The sequence below is a fragment of the Cupressus sempervirens genome, chromosome 10 (genome assembly GCF_028749045.1).
Source record: "Cupressus sempervirens isolate cs-2001-9-10 chromosome 10, ASM2874904v1, whole genome shotgun sequence".
NCBI classification, from domain to species: domain Eukaryota; kingdom Viridiplantae; phylum Streptophyta; class Pinopsida; order Cupressales; family Cupressaceae; genus Cupressus; species Cupressus sempervirens.
In genome coordinates, this window is record NC_143127.1 from 879,278,318 (window position 1) to 879,290,756 (window position 12,439).

Genomic DNA, 12,439 nt, shown 5'->3' on the forward strand with positions numbered 1-12,439 from the left:
TGTGAGTGAAACAAGTGTGAGCATGTGTCTGTGAGAAGTGTGAGTGAAACACAAGAGTGATAAAAAATGTCAATCTCAGACAAGTTTTTGAAACCGTCCATTCCGTACTTCAATGGCTATTATGATTGGTGGTCCATGACGATGGAGATATTTCTGATAAGCAAGGAGATGTGGAGCTTGGTGGAGGAAGGAATCCCTGTTGCGGCAATTGGGACATCAGCAGCAAGTGAAGCGCAGAGAAAGACCGTGGAGGAGGCCAAGCTCAAAGATTTGAAGGCCAAGAACTATCTGTTCCAGGCGATTGGTAGAGATCCTGGAAACAATGCTTGAGAAGGGGACGTCAAAGGAAATTTGGTACTCAATGAAACAGAAGTATCAAGGGTCCATGAAGGTGAAAAGGGCACAACTTCAAGCCTTGAGACGGGAGTTTGAGTTTCTTGCCATGAAACAAGGAGAAAAGGTACACAGTTTCTTGGGACGAACCTTAATTGTGGTTAACAAGATGAAGTCAAATGGAGAAACAATGGAGCAGAGTATAGTGGTTAGTAAGATACTTAGATCATTGACGGCTAACTTTAATTATGTTGTTTGTTCAATAGAGTAGTCAAATGATCTAAGTACTTTGAGCATTGATGAATTGCATGGAAGTCTGCTTGTCCATGATGTGTAGCCTTGAGAAGCGAGGGAAGGTGTACGTACTGACTTTGGTGGGAGAGGATGAGGAGCACAGGCTGAATCCCATGGCCGGGCTTAACCAGCACACTCGAAGCTTTGACTCTTCGGATGGCTAATGTGGGTCCCGCAGTAATTTCCGTTTTGGTTTTATTTTCTGTTTGTGTTCTGACTCCTCTCTCACTACAGACGGTGCCAGTACAATGACATACGCAGCAGCTACGGTTTAATTTCAATTTACTTTTCAAGAACTCTCCCGCCCACTCCTTTGCCCGCCCAATAACCTCTTTCATACATGGTATTGCTAGTTTGGCATAATGTATATTTTTAATTTTTAATTTTTAATTTTTAATAAACACTCGCTTTGCATACATTACCATAGCTTCTTTTTCTTATTTTATTTTGTTGCATACAATGAAAATTGTTTGAGACTGTTATTTTTTTGTGTTAAATATATTATAATGTCAACACTTTTAAATTATTATTTTTTATTTTTATCAAATAAATTTATATATTTTGTGTGTGAATTATAAGTTTAGAGAAACAATTATTTTAAGATTGTTAAAATTATAATAGTTTATTATTCCAACTTCATAGTTTACAAGATATAATTATGATTATTAGAATATTAAAGTGAAGATAATATTAATGTTCAGTGATTAATGGTAATTAGTAGAATTGAGATACATATATTCAACAAATCAAATGTATTAATATTTCTGCATTCCGTATTCTCACATACATTTTTCAACACTTCCACACCAGAGACAAAAATGTAGAATTCAAGTGACAACTTAGTTTGATACATATTTTAGCTCATGAGTATTTTGACACAACATATTATTTTTGTGTCAATATCTCTTTGTATCTAATATATTTAAAACTATACTAAATCCTCTAGTTAATATAATAGCTTATAACATTGTTTTGTGGAAGAAGTCATTCAACATTTTATATTTGAAATATCTCAAGCACGCCATACTTCATCATCTTCTTCATATGCATATCTTAATTAGAATGTATTTTTCTTTCATGCGTAGTTATTACTTCTTTGGTACAACTAATTGTTGTAATTATATCTTTTATTTTGGGTATGTTCATAGAGATGATTTGTTTGGTATATCAATATAAAATTATATTTTAAGAAATTAGAAATATAGTTATGATTTATTTGGTAGATCCATTTTTTTAAAAATGTTTGCCCCAACCCAACTTCATAAACATCTATATATGAAATCTATTACACTTAAACTAGAAAATTTCAAATATTATGTGTCTATTGGATTTGAAGGCTCGATTAAATGGTTTCAAATTAAAATGGATATTCTTCATTCAATATGTTAATTTAAAAAAATGGTTGAAAATATATCAAAATTTTGATTTAAATCGTACAATAAAGCATATATATTTTAAAATATTCATTTTTTTAAATATCATTTACATTTTGTCTAAATTGTACAAAATATTGCATCCACATTAAGGTGAAGTTGTGAAAAATATGTAACCATCCTAGTTCATTGTTTGCATGAAAAACACAAGTTTGGGATTCCTAATATATTCATTTCTTATGTAAGGGATTGGTAGAAATTTCAAGGTGTGGGACCTTTATATTTGAATTATAACCTCTAATTATAGAGATACTTCTTTGGTTGAAACAACTTTATAGAGCTATGACTAAACACAACTCTACCTAAATATTACTAAGATAAAATGGAGCCCTAAGGATATCGGTCGAAAGGGGTTTGCACTCTTGATGTTCCTGGTTCTTCTTTCTGCAAGAGATATTGCATTCAATTTTAGTATTCATGTCTTACCTCTTAGCATTATAGGGGGGTTATGATGGTTCTATTGTTTTCTTGGTTTGATGGAGTGAGCTACGCATTCAATATTTGATCCTATGTACTAGGTGATTGCAATGGATGGATACCTATGCATTTCAGTGAGATGGATCATTTACCATATAGATATTGTTTCATTCCTATTTTTTGAGTCCATGAAGATACCCCTCCATCTTCGATTGATCATCTCTTTAGGCTTAGTCTTCTCTACCTAGTCATGTTCTATATTGTGAATGTTCATTAGATCAACAATTTGGTAGTGTTTGCAACTTCATACTTCAGTGTTTTTCTTCATGATCATCTTTTGTTCTTATCTTCTAGGACATTCCCTAGTTTGGAGGCTTCTTCAGCCCTTTACTAGTTAGTTTTTTTCAACATATTTTCCATATGTTTTTGGAGTAGGGTTTTTCCCATGTGGTTTTCTCTTTTTAGAGATCTGGTTGTGCTTGGGTAACTCACCAGGCCTTGTTGTCGAGACCCAAATTTCCTTTCAGTAGTAGTTTCTAGGTTTTTAGTTCCTAAGTTTATCTTAAGAGGGGGTGTTAGAGCAATAAATTATTTTATTAAATTAATTAAATTATATTTATTTAATTATTAAGTCACTTATTATCTCTATTTTACTTAAGCTAAACTTTCGGCATATAATATGAACAATTTGAACTGTACACTCTCTAAATTTAGGAATGTTATATGTATGCACTAAAGACCCAGTCAACAGATATATTATCAAAAGAAAAATAGCAACTATAGAAAACAAGTATTCTCTTATATTCAAGAAACTAATACAAAGATCTATCATTATCCTATTGAATGACCCCATAAGGAAAATATTTAGAAGATCAACTTCAACTAAATTACTAGCAAAATCAATTATTACCAAAGTCTTTGGTCATAGAACCCACCTTTAATAATTTATATAAAGTATTTACATTATCCTTATAAGCTTTATCACACCAAAAATAAAGGGGAAGATAAGGTAATCTTATTAACAAAAGTAAAAAATAGTAGAAGAATTAAAAGAATTGATAGAAAAGTCCTAGGGTCATACTGAGAGGGAATATGAATCCTACCTCCAAGTATTGCCATCAGGTGCAACCTGTTGACCATCCTCATTTAAATCAAATAAAACTACATAAAAGCTTTGAAATAAGGGAATAACTTTATTTTAGCTACAATTATGAGACTACAACTGGTGAATCTTCTAGTGCAAGGAACATAAGGATAAAAATGCAAAAAAAAAGATTAATCTCTTCTTAGAAAAACAATCCTTACATTCTATCATTTCTTTTTCTAGAGGAATCATGTATGAGGTAGGAGTGCAACACCCAACTAAGAAACCTAATAGGAAAATGTTATAAACCCAAATGTATGTGCATTATGCTTTTTAAAGTAGATAATATGGGTTTATTAAGCATAATTGCATCATTTCCTTAAAAGATTAATTGTGTTCTATTAGAATTACATTCCATCCTAACTTAACATTTTTTTATTCACTTTATGAGATTACATTACATAGAAATCACATTTATAACTTTGTTTACCCTAAATTATGTTTGTTATGTGCTTTATTACAATTACATTTCCATGGGCATAATCACAACGATTATCCTACAATAAAATTATAATTTACATAAATATACATATGGAAATATAATATATGACATATGATAATGGCATGTACAACATAAAATATCATTAAGGCTTTAAAAATGATTGTATGGGCATAAAATCCATCTAGGCAACACAAATTGATTGAACCTTGATGATAAAAATTTAAGATCCAACCACTTGGAATGTAAAGGCCCACTCCCAATGATATAAGGAGGTATATATCAAGGTCTCATAAAAAGTCAAGAATTTTGGAAATAGAGAACACAGTGGTAACCAATCTCTAAATGTAAGACTAGAAAAAATAGAATCATAAAGCAAGGCAAGACTGCAAGCAGAGAGACAATAAAACAAAATTTAAAAGTACTCTAGATCACAAGTAAGGTGAGTTTGATCACACATCCCTCACCCCTTAGATTATCCTAGTGGTCTCTTTAGATCTTGACCTCCAAGTAGGACTCATGTGGAACCAAACAATGTTTCCTAAGGTCAAGGCAGTTGAGTGATATCTATCTCATAAAACATTTTTCCTACTCCCATCTATAGCCTATACAAGTTATATTTAGGTAGAAATTTTATCCTTCCAAAATATATCCCCCTGCTTATTTTTATTTATTAGGTTATTTATTGAAATTGTCAAGTTTGTTAATAGGTCATCCTAATAGCCACTTAAGGCCTTAACCCCTATTGAGAGCTACTCCCCTATATAACACACATTTTATTTAACCCGTAAGATCAAAACCATTAATGATATGAATACATAAATCATATAAAAGGGTAATATAGTAATTTGAATTAGAAAATTCGCATTTATTTCATTTTTTAAATCAATACATTTTTTTTGTTCCCTTAGTAATACAAAGCTAAATAGTTAGTAGTTTTGATGATATTTCTATTAATTGGGTTGACAACATTTGGTACCTCCATTTTTGGTTGACCTCAACCTTTCAAATTTTCTCTAGGAGATGTATTGTCATATATTTTAAATTTGATTGTGGTTTACATAATTTGTATAAGTCTATTTTTACTTCACAATTCATATTATTTGGAGTCAATCTATGTAATTACTACATGTTTAATCTAAAAGTCTTTTAAAGTCTACTTGATTAACATTTTAAGAGAATGCAAAATATACCAAACGAAGATCAAATTATTTGAAAAGTGTGATGGTTGAATTTATTTTGAGGCTTAGTAATAAGTACATAAAATTATTTGATGGAGTCATTGTGTGGAAAACGAACAACAATTTAACTATATGATGTATGCTTCTTCTATAGAAATTTAGCTCATTATTTTTCTTATCCAATGTTTTATGTATCATGGCTTGAGATATTGTATCTTCTTAGTATCTCTTCAGCAAGTCCTTTTAAAGAGTATTAAGATTCATTACCAAACAATCCTTTAAAGCAAATATAGAATACCTAGTTCATTTATTGGGAGTTAACTTGCACTATATTTTTTTCGTCGCTAGATTTTCCATATAAAACATTTGGCATCCCTCTATCAAATTTTGTGACCTCCACCTCCACTTGCACCCTTTCCTTTGAAGTTATTCAATTAGTTAATATGATTTCATGTTTGATTTACATAAATGACATTATTTAAGTTTTAATATATCTTCATTTGTGCTCCTCCCATCTCTCATCATTTTGATGTGTTCAACATGGGCTATAAATGAAAAATATTAAATATAGGCCCAAAGATTTGAGAAATTCTAGAATGATATAGAGACACAAGATTTTCTCAAAGTAAATTTTTATTTGAGCATATTTTTTCCCCAATTCTTGGCTAGAAGGTTTTAAATTGTTAGATAAGCATATGTATGCATTTTTTAAAGTAAACTTTTATTTGAACATATTTTTCCCTTGTTCTTGGATAGAAGAGTTATAATTGTTAGATAAGCATATCAATGCATTTTGTGATAAGATAGTGTCAAGTTTGGAAGATTAAAGTTCAACGTTTAAGATTTGCAAGTGTTTGTATATTTTTCAAAGTCTAATTCTATTTTCCAATTAATTAAGCACATAATTGTATTTTACTAAATCATCATTTATTCTCTTTCTACACATCAATTCTTATGACTCCATAATAGAAGCTTGAATAAAATATTATGAGAAATTGTCTTTTATACTCCTTTAGAAAGTTATGCATGTTGGATTATCATATTAGACAAGAAATATTCAAACTATAATGAGATTAATCTTATTTAAAAAGAAATTCAGTTGTACAAAAGAAGAAATTAGATTAGAAATGCAAAGTTGTCATATTGCTATAAAGAAAATTGTCAACAATAATCTTTAACATTTTAACCATTATTGCTAAGGTTAAAATCTTGATGACAACATCTTATTGGTCTTCTCCACAAATATCTTTAGAATTTCATTTAAAATATATTTTGTGTGATAAATCTTTTGACCTTACTCTAAATATTGTTCTTTCAATTTCATAATATAATAAAGCCTAAAAAGTCACTTCAATTTTTTATCCTTATTGTATATTTCATAAATATAATTACCCCAAAGTTGTGCTTGATGACTTTTGGGAAATGCTTACCTCATGTGATATTTCCCAAAGTCCATACAAAATCTCATGAAGCATTCCTTTTGTATTATTAATGTCAATCATGCCCAATTCGATCCCACTCGGTCTATGTCAATATTGGATCAATGAAATTATCACAAATGAAAATTCGATCCCACTCGGTCTATGTCAATATTGGATCCATGAAATTATCACAAATGAAAATTGTGGGTCTTGGTTAGGATTGAATTTTACCTCTGCATTTTTGGACCTTTCATAGTCGGATCGCATCCTCATGGGTTCTATCATTTGTGTACAACACTTTTTAATTCATCTCACTCAAATCATTGTATCTATGTTGATGTTCAGCTTTCTAAGGACCTCAATAAGGCAATGGATATCCAAATCGATCACACTTCAATATAAAAATGTAATAAATGAGAATGAGATTCCCATATGCGTTGACAACAAATTAAATTAAGAGAGAAGCGGATAGAATTTGATTAAGAGAGAAGCAGATAGAATTTGATTTCAATATTAAATCAAGATAATCCATGAGGTATTGTAACCACGTCAGATGAATAATACGTTTGAAAACAATTTAAAATGGTAAACTCTGAATGCAAAGTTTTTCCATGACAAAAAGAATAGGATATATTTTCGAGTCTAAATTCATCCTGCAAGAGCTATAATTTTAATGGTCATAAAATAAATGGCAGGAAAAGGAAGAAATTTGAAGGTAGAAATGTTAATGGTTGGTTTATTTAAAAAATTCCTAGGTGGAAATTATTGGAACCGTTAAGTTGTTACAGCCGTGGTAGCATTGACACTTGTTTTACCCAGCGCTTGCTCCTCCTCACCTCCGCCATTCACCGCCATTACTCTAGAAAACACCTAATATTTTGATTATATTGATATAACTTGTGCTTGCCATATGCGCTTTTATCTTCATTGGGCACAGTTGTTACATCAACAGGCACAGTCTCATTATAAAGAGGCGAAGATTCAAATTGAATTCAAACTTAACCGTAGCAGCGATGGTCACAGAAAAGTCACGGAAATGTGAACGGAAACGCAAGGTTGGGTGGGCCCACAACAGCCACTCGAAGCAGTGAACGCTTCGAGTGTGCTGGTTAAGCCGGGCGGAATCGCACCACCTTCCACGCCATCGCCGAGGCACTGAAAGAGGTGGAGGAGTCCCCTGACGCAGCCGCCCTGGTGAGCACAAATTAAGGAAAATACTTCTCCTGTGGCATCGACTTGAAATGGATCGCCGAGAGCCCCATGGACCGCATCGATATTGTGTTGGAGGGGCTGGAGAAGATGCTGGCGGCCTTCATGAGGCTCACCGTCGGCACTGTTGCAGCCATCTGCGGCGGTGCAGTGGCCGGAGTTTTCATGCTGGCTCTCGCCCACGACTATCGTTTCATGACATCATCATCATCATCATCATCCTTCCCTGAGCTCTACATGTTGGAGCTCGACATGGACCTCCCCATCCCAAGGAGTATGATGGCCCTGATTCGCAGCAAGCTCAGTCCCGCTGCCCTGCGCGACGTAGCGTTGGGGGCGAGCAAGCTGAAGGCGCAGACGTCCATAGAGAAGGGGATTGTGGATGGCATCTTCGAAGACTCGGCCTCCACTCTGGACGCGGCGGTGAAGGAAGCGGGCAGGGGATGGGAGAGGGAGATATACCGTGGCTTCAGGCTCGCCGCCTTTCCCGGAGTCCTGGAGGCGCTCGAAGGCCAACGTTCCCTACTGCATACCACCCTCCTTCAAATTCTAATTCTCAGGCCCATGACTTGCAAGATTCCACTCCTCGTTTTTCTTCTCGTTGCCCAGATTCTAGTGCCAATGATAATAATAGTAGGCGGATAGATAATGCTTCTGATTAAATGATTAGATGAGCATTCTACAATAGTGCACTGTTACAACTTCAATAAAAAAAATAGTTATGTTTTAGTAAAAGGGTTCATTTGTTTTACAACAATTGTGCCTTCAATTTGTATGGTTTAGCAGTAACTTTGCATGGAAATCTCAATCAAAAAATTAATATCTCCAACATATCTATAACTACTAATAATAATAAGTCATTCCAATGGCATTTCAATCTTTGAAATCACATGGAAAATTTTAAAGACATCTCCAAATAGGGGTTCCTTTCAATTAACAAGAGATTTGGCAGATTTGTGGTGTTTGGCATCGACTCAAAGGACCTAAAACCAATGTTACATATTAACATGAAAAATAAGAATAATCTCTGGGTCATTTCAGAAGATTGATGATTCCTACATGTTGGTGAACAGATTTATCTTTTCAAATTAAAGAAAAAGAGTGAAAGATCTTATAACCATGTTCATAAGAAAAATACCATTTCCCAGCTATTAAGGAATCTTCACATTCACGATTCCTCTCTGAATTTTGGTAAGGTTGAGCACCCTTATTAGATTTTGAATCAAAACCATCTCTTTACAAGAAGATTACTTTTAAAATAAAGTAATAAGGCTCTCCATCTATTCTTGGATAGAGGAAATAGTCTAATTAATTATAGTATAATAAACAATCATGCACAAAGAAGAGAACACACAGTTTCTCTATCAATCACATTCCAAAATATAAACAAAATTGAAAGATAATCACCACGAGAAAAGAAATATCCAACACATGAGGAATCATTTGATAATTCAATATTGATTCAATACTAAATCAATAATGAACTAATTCAAAGCATACATCTCTGAAACGATCAACATTTCCTTTCGAAAGAACAATACTGGTCATATATATATTGTTGGAAAAACTTAGAAAGATATTGCGTAAACATGAAATTTTAAGTAAATCAGTTAGAGCGTGATATTCATCAAAAACTACCATCCCTTAGCACTACTAAGTTTTAAGCTTAAATAATAAGTTGTCTGAGAATCTCCCTGAAAACCCAATTCTCAGACAGTTAAAACTAGTTATGAAAACCAATATTGAAATAGGGTACACAGACCTAGAGCTTTACTGATAAGAACTACAACTAAAAAGTTTGAGTAAATTAATAGAAAAACATAAATAACTGCTGATTAGTCAAGCGATTTCTTCCTCCTCCTCATCCTCAGTAGCTTTACCATCTCTTTGCCCATGCGCCAATTTCCACGTCCTTAACACGTTAATGAAATTAGTCATAGTGGTTGTGTTTGGATTTTTTATGCTTTGAAGGTGATTTTCCTAGATGTCTTGATCCATATTCATTTTGTTCACCATGTCTAGGTAGCTTGGTAGTCACAAGGTACAGGTTCTTGCCATCATTTCACTTTATTCTACTTTGGAGAAGTCAAATGATATGAGGTCCAATTTCTTTGTAACAAATTTCAGACGTTCTTCATTCTCCTTCATAATTGTCTCCACATCAAAACATCTTTCTTTAAGGGGGCTAGGCGAAGGTGAACTAATAGACTATAAATCCCTATCCACCTACTCTAGTAATTCTTTGAAATCCCTTTCACAAGATTGTATTCTTGAAATGGCAGAACTATGGTTGGATACTCTCCTGTCAATATTTTTCCTTTGAACCTGAATTAAACTTGCATAGTAGGTTCTCTTGAAGGAACTTCTCTAGCCCAAACTCTTCTACTTCTACTAGTTGAGACACCATAGTTAATAGTTTTTCAACTTCTATTTTCCATGTCACAATTGAGCACGAGATTCATTCAGAGAACCCCCTTGCTAGGGAAACAATCTCATACACATTTTGCATAAGTTTGGCAACGTGAGTCATTGCCATGTTGATCCAACTAGACACTGTGAACATCGTCACTTTTCCCTTTTTAGGTCTTCTAGTAGTTGGTTTTCGGGAGCATTGGAATCAAAGGCAGCTTATGACTGATTACCAGGAAAAGAGCTTTGTTCTTTCAATAAAATTATGTACTCAACCATCACATTGTTTTCAACTTTTAGCCTTTTCTTTTCGATTTGATTCTTTTGTGATTGTAGCACAATTTGTTTGGTGGAGGCTTCTACCAATACTCCTTTGTTTCATGATTCATTACCCCTAGGTCAGAGCATGTAACCTCAAAATTTCTCAAATCTAATTTTTCAACTCCTTCTGTATGATTATAAGTAGCCATTTCAACAATGCTCCTTCTAGTTGCACTGTCGAAAGTTATCCTTGTAGTGCGTTTGATCATCTTGGGTTTGGGAGCATTATTAGTGTACTTACTTATAATGTCATCCAAAGGGAAAGAAACTAGGACCAGGCTCCTTTTCCTGTTTACCGAGGCCACAAGCTAGTTAGGAGTAGTACCATCCCATTGTGATCTAGTAACCCCTTCTAGAGTAGTTACATCCTGTACCCTTGGAGTAGATGAACCCAAGGTCATCTGAACTCTCTAACTATTATCAATAAGTTCTCTACCTTGGTCTTTATCTTACTCGCTATCAACCTGAATAACTTGGTGAGGGCTTACTAGATTTGATATTTTAGCCTACCTGCTGGGATGTGTTTTCTAATCAAGGGGAGGTTTGTGAACCTTTTTCCTAGAAATTTTAGAAGACCTTTAGCTACCTACAATGGGGAGACTAATATTAGAAATAGAATCAGCCTTGACATTAGCATGGGTGCCCTTTTTCAATTGCAACCAAGATTTTGTCATTTTAAACAAATTAGTTGCTATTTTAAAGATATCGTCTTCTTCTTTAGAGTCCCAATTTGTGGCAATATTTATAGGTAGAATTTCCTAAGAAGTTAGAATATTTGTTCCATCATCCTCTATATTTGTGATATCAATTCCCACCTTTAATTGAAAAAGAATAATTTGGGGGATGGTAAATTTGGATAAACCCCACCTTTTCACTTCTAGTTCATTAGTACAGTCTTCCTATAAATCATCCATAGTAGAAACATGGGTAATTTTATCTTCTCTATAAAAAAAGCTATGGATGATACATTTGATGTCAAAGTTTGTTCTTCCTTGATACATATCGAAACAAAACAAAACTAGATCAGAGCTTATATATTTGGCATCTTCCATTCTTTCACATGTTAGCTTGGCTAGTTTGAGCAAGAAGACAATATCATAAGCTTCTTCATCCGAGAATTTATTTATCACAAAAGTTAATTGTTGTGCTACTTCCACCAAGATGAAATAGTCGATTGCAAATCTAGGAAGATGCATAGGATTTTCATCTAAACCTACTATTCTCAAATATGTAAACCTTGGGAATTGAACATATAGGCTACCAAAAGATTGGACAAATTTTTGAGACTCAGGTGAAACTCTGTGTTGCAAAGAAATTTTCATTTCAAAACATGATTTTCTAGAGAAAACATCATGAACCCTTCTAATATCATTTGAGACTTTATATTTATGCATCAAAGGGCAATAACTATATATCATTACCTCGTCAGTCCAGGGTTCATGTGGTAATTGTTGCAAATATTGAGTTGTAGCTAACATGTACATTAAGTAAGAAGACAAGAAGAAATATTTCTTCAGATTTAGGACACCTTTCAACTAGTCTCTGAGGGAGTTGGCAATTAGTTCTGCTTGATCTAAAAATCGTGAACCTTCTAACTCAATTTGAACATAAAAGTACATCTAGTTCTCAAGAACAAAAACATTAGAAAGTTTGGAAATTGTAGACTTTTTTATTTATATAGTTTTACAAGCTGACCTCTAATGTTATGTGGAAATTAGTAGTGTTTTGGATGTAGCTTCTAGCCTAATTTTGAAATCTAGAAAAAGAAAAAATAGCTACGGGGAAGAGTTTCCTTGTTTCTCATATTCTTAAAAGAGTATTTTGATTAAAATACTTTT

At 33.3% G+C, this 12,439-nt stretch overlaps 1 pseudogene; it reads left to right on the plus strand.

Annotated features, from left to right (window-relative positions):
• The first annotated feature begins 632 nt into the window (after window positions 1-632).
• On the plus strand, window positions 633-8,424 carry LOC149536797 (enoyl-CoA delta isomerase 1, peroxisomal-like; annotated as a pseudogene).
• Window positions 8,425-12,439: the final 4,015 nt, after the last annotated feature.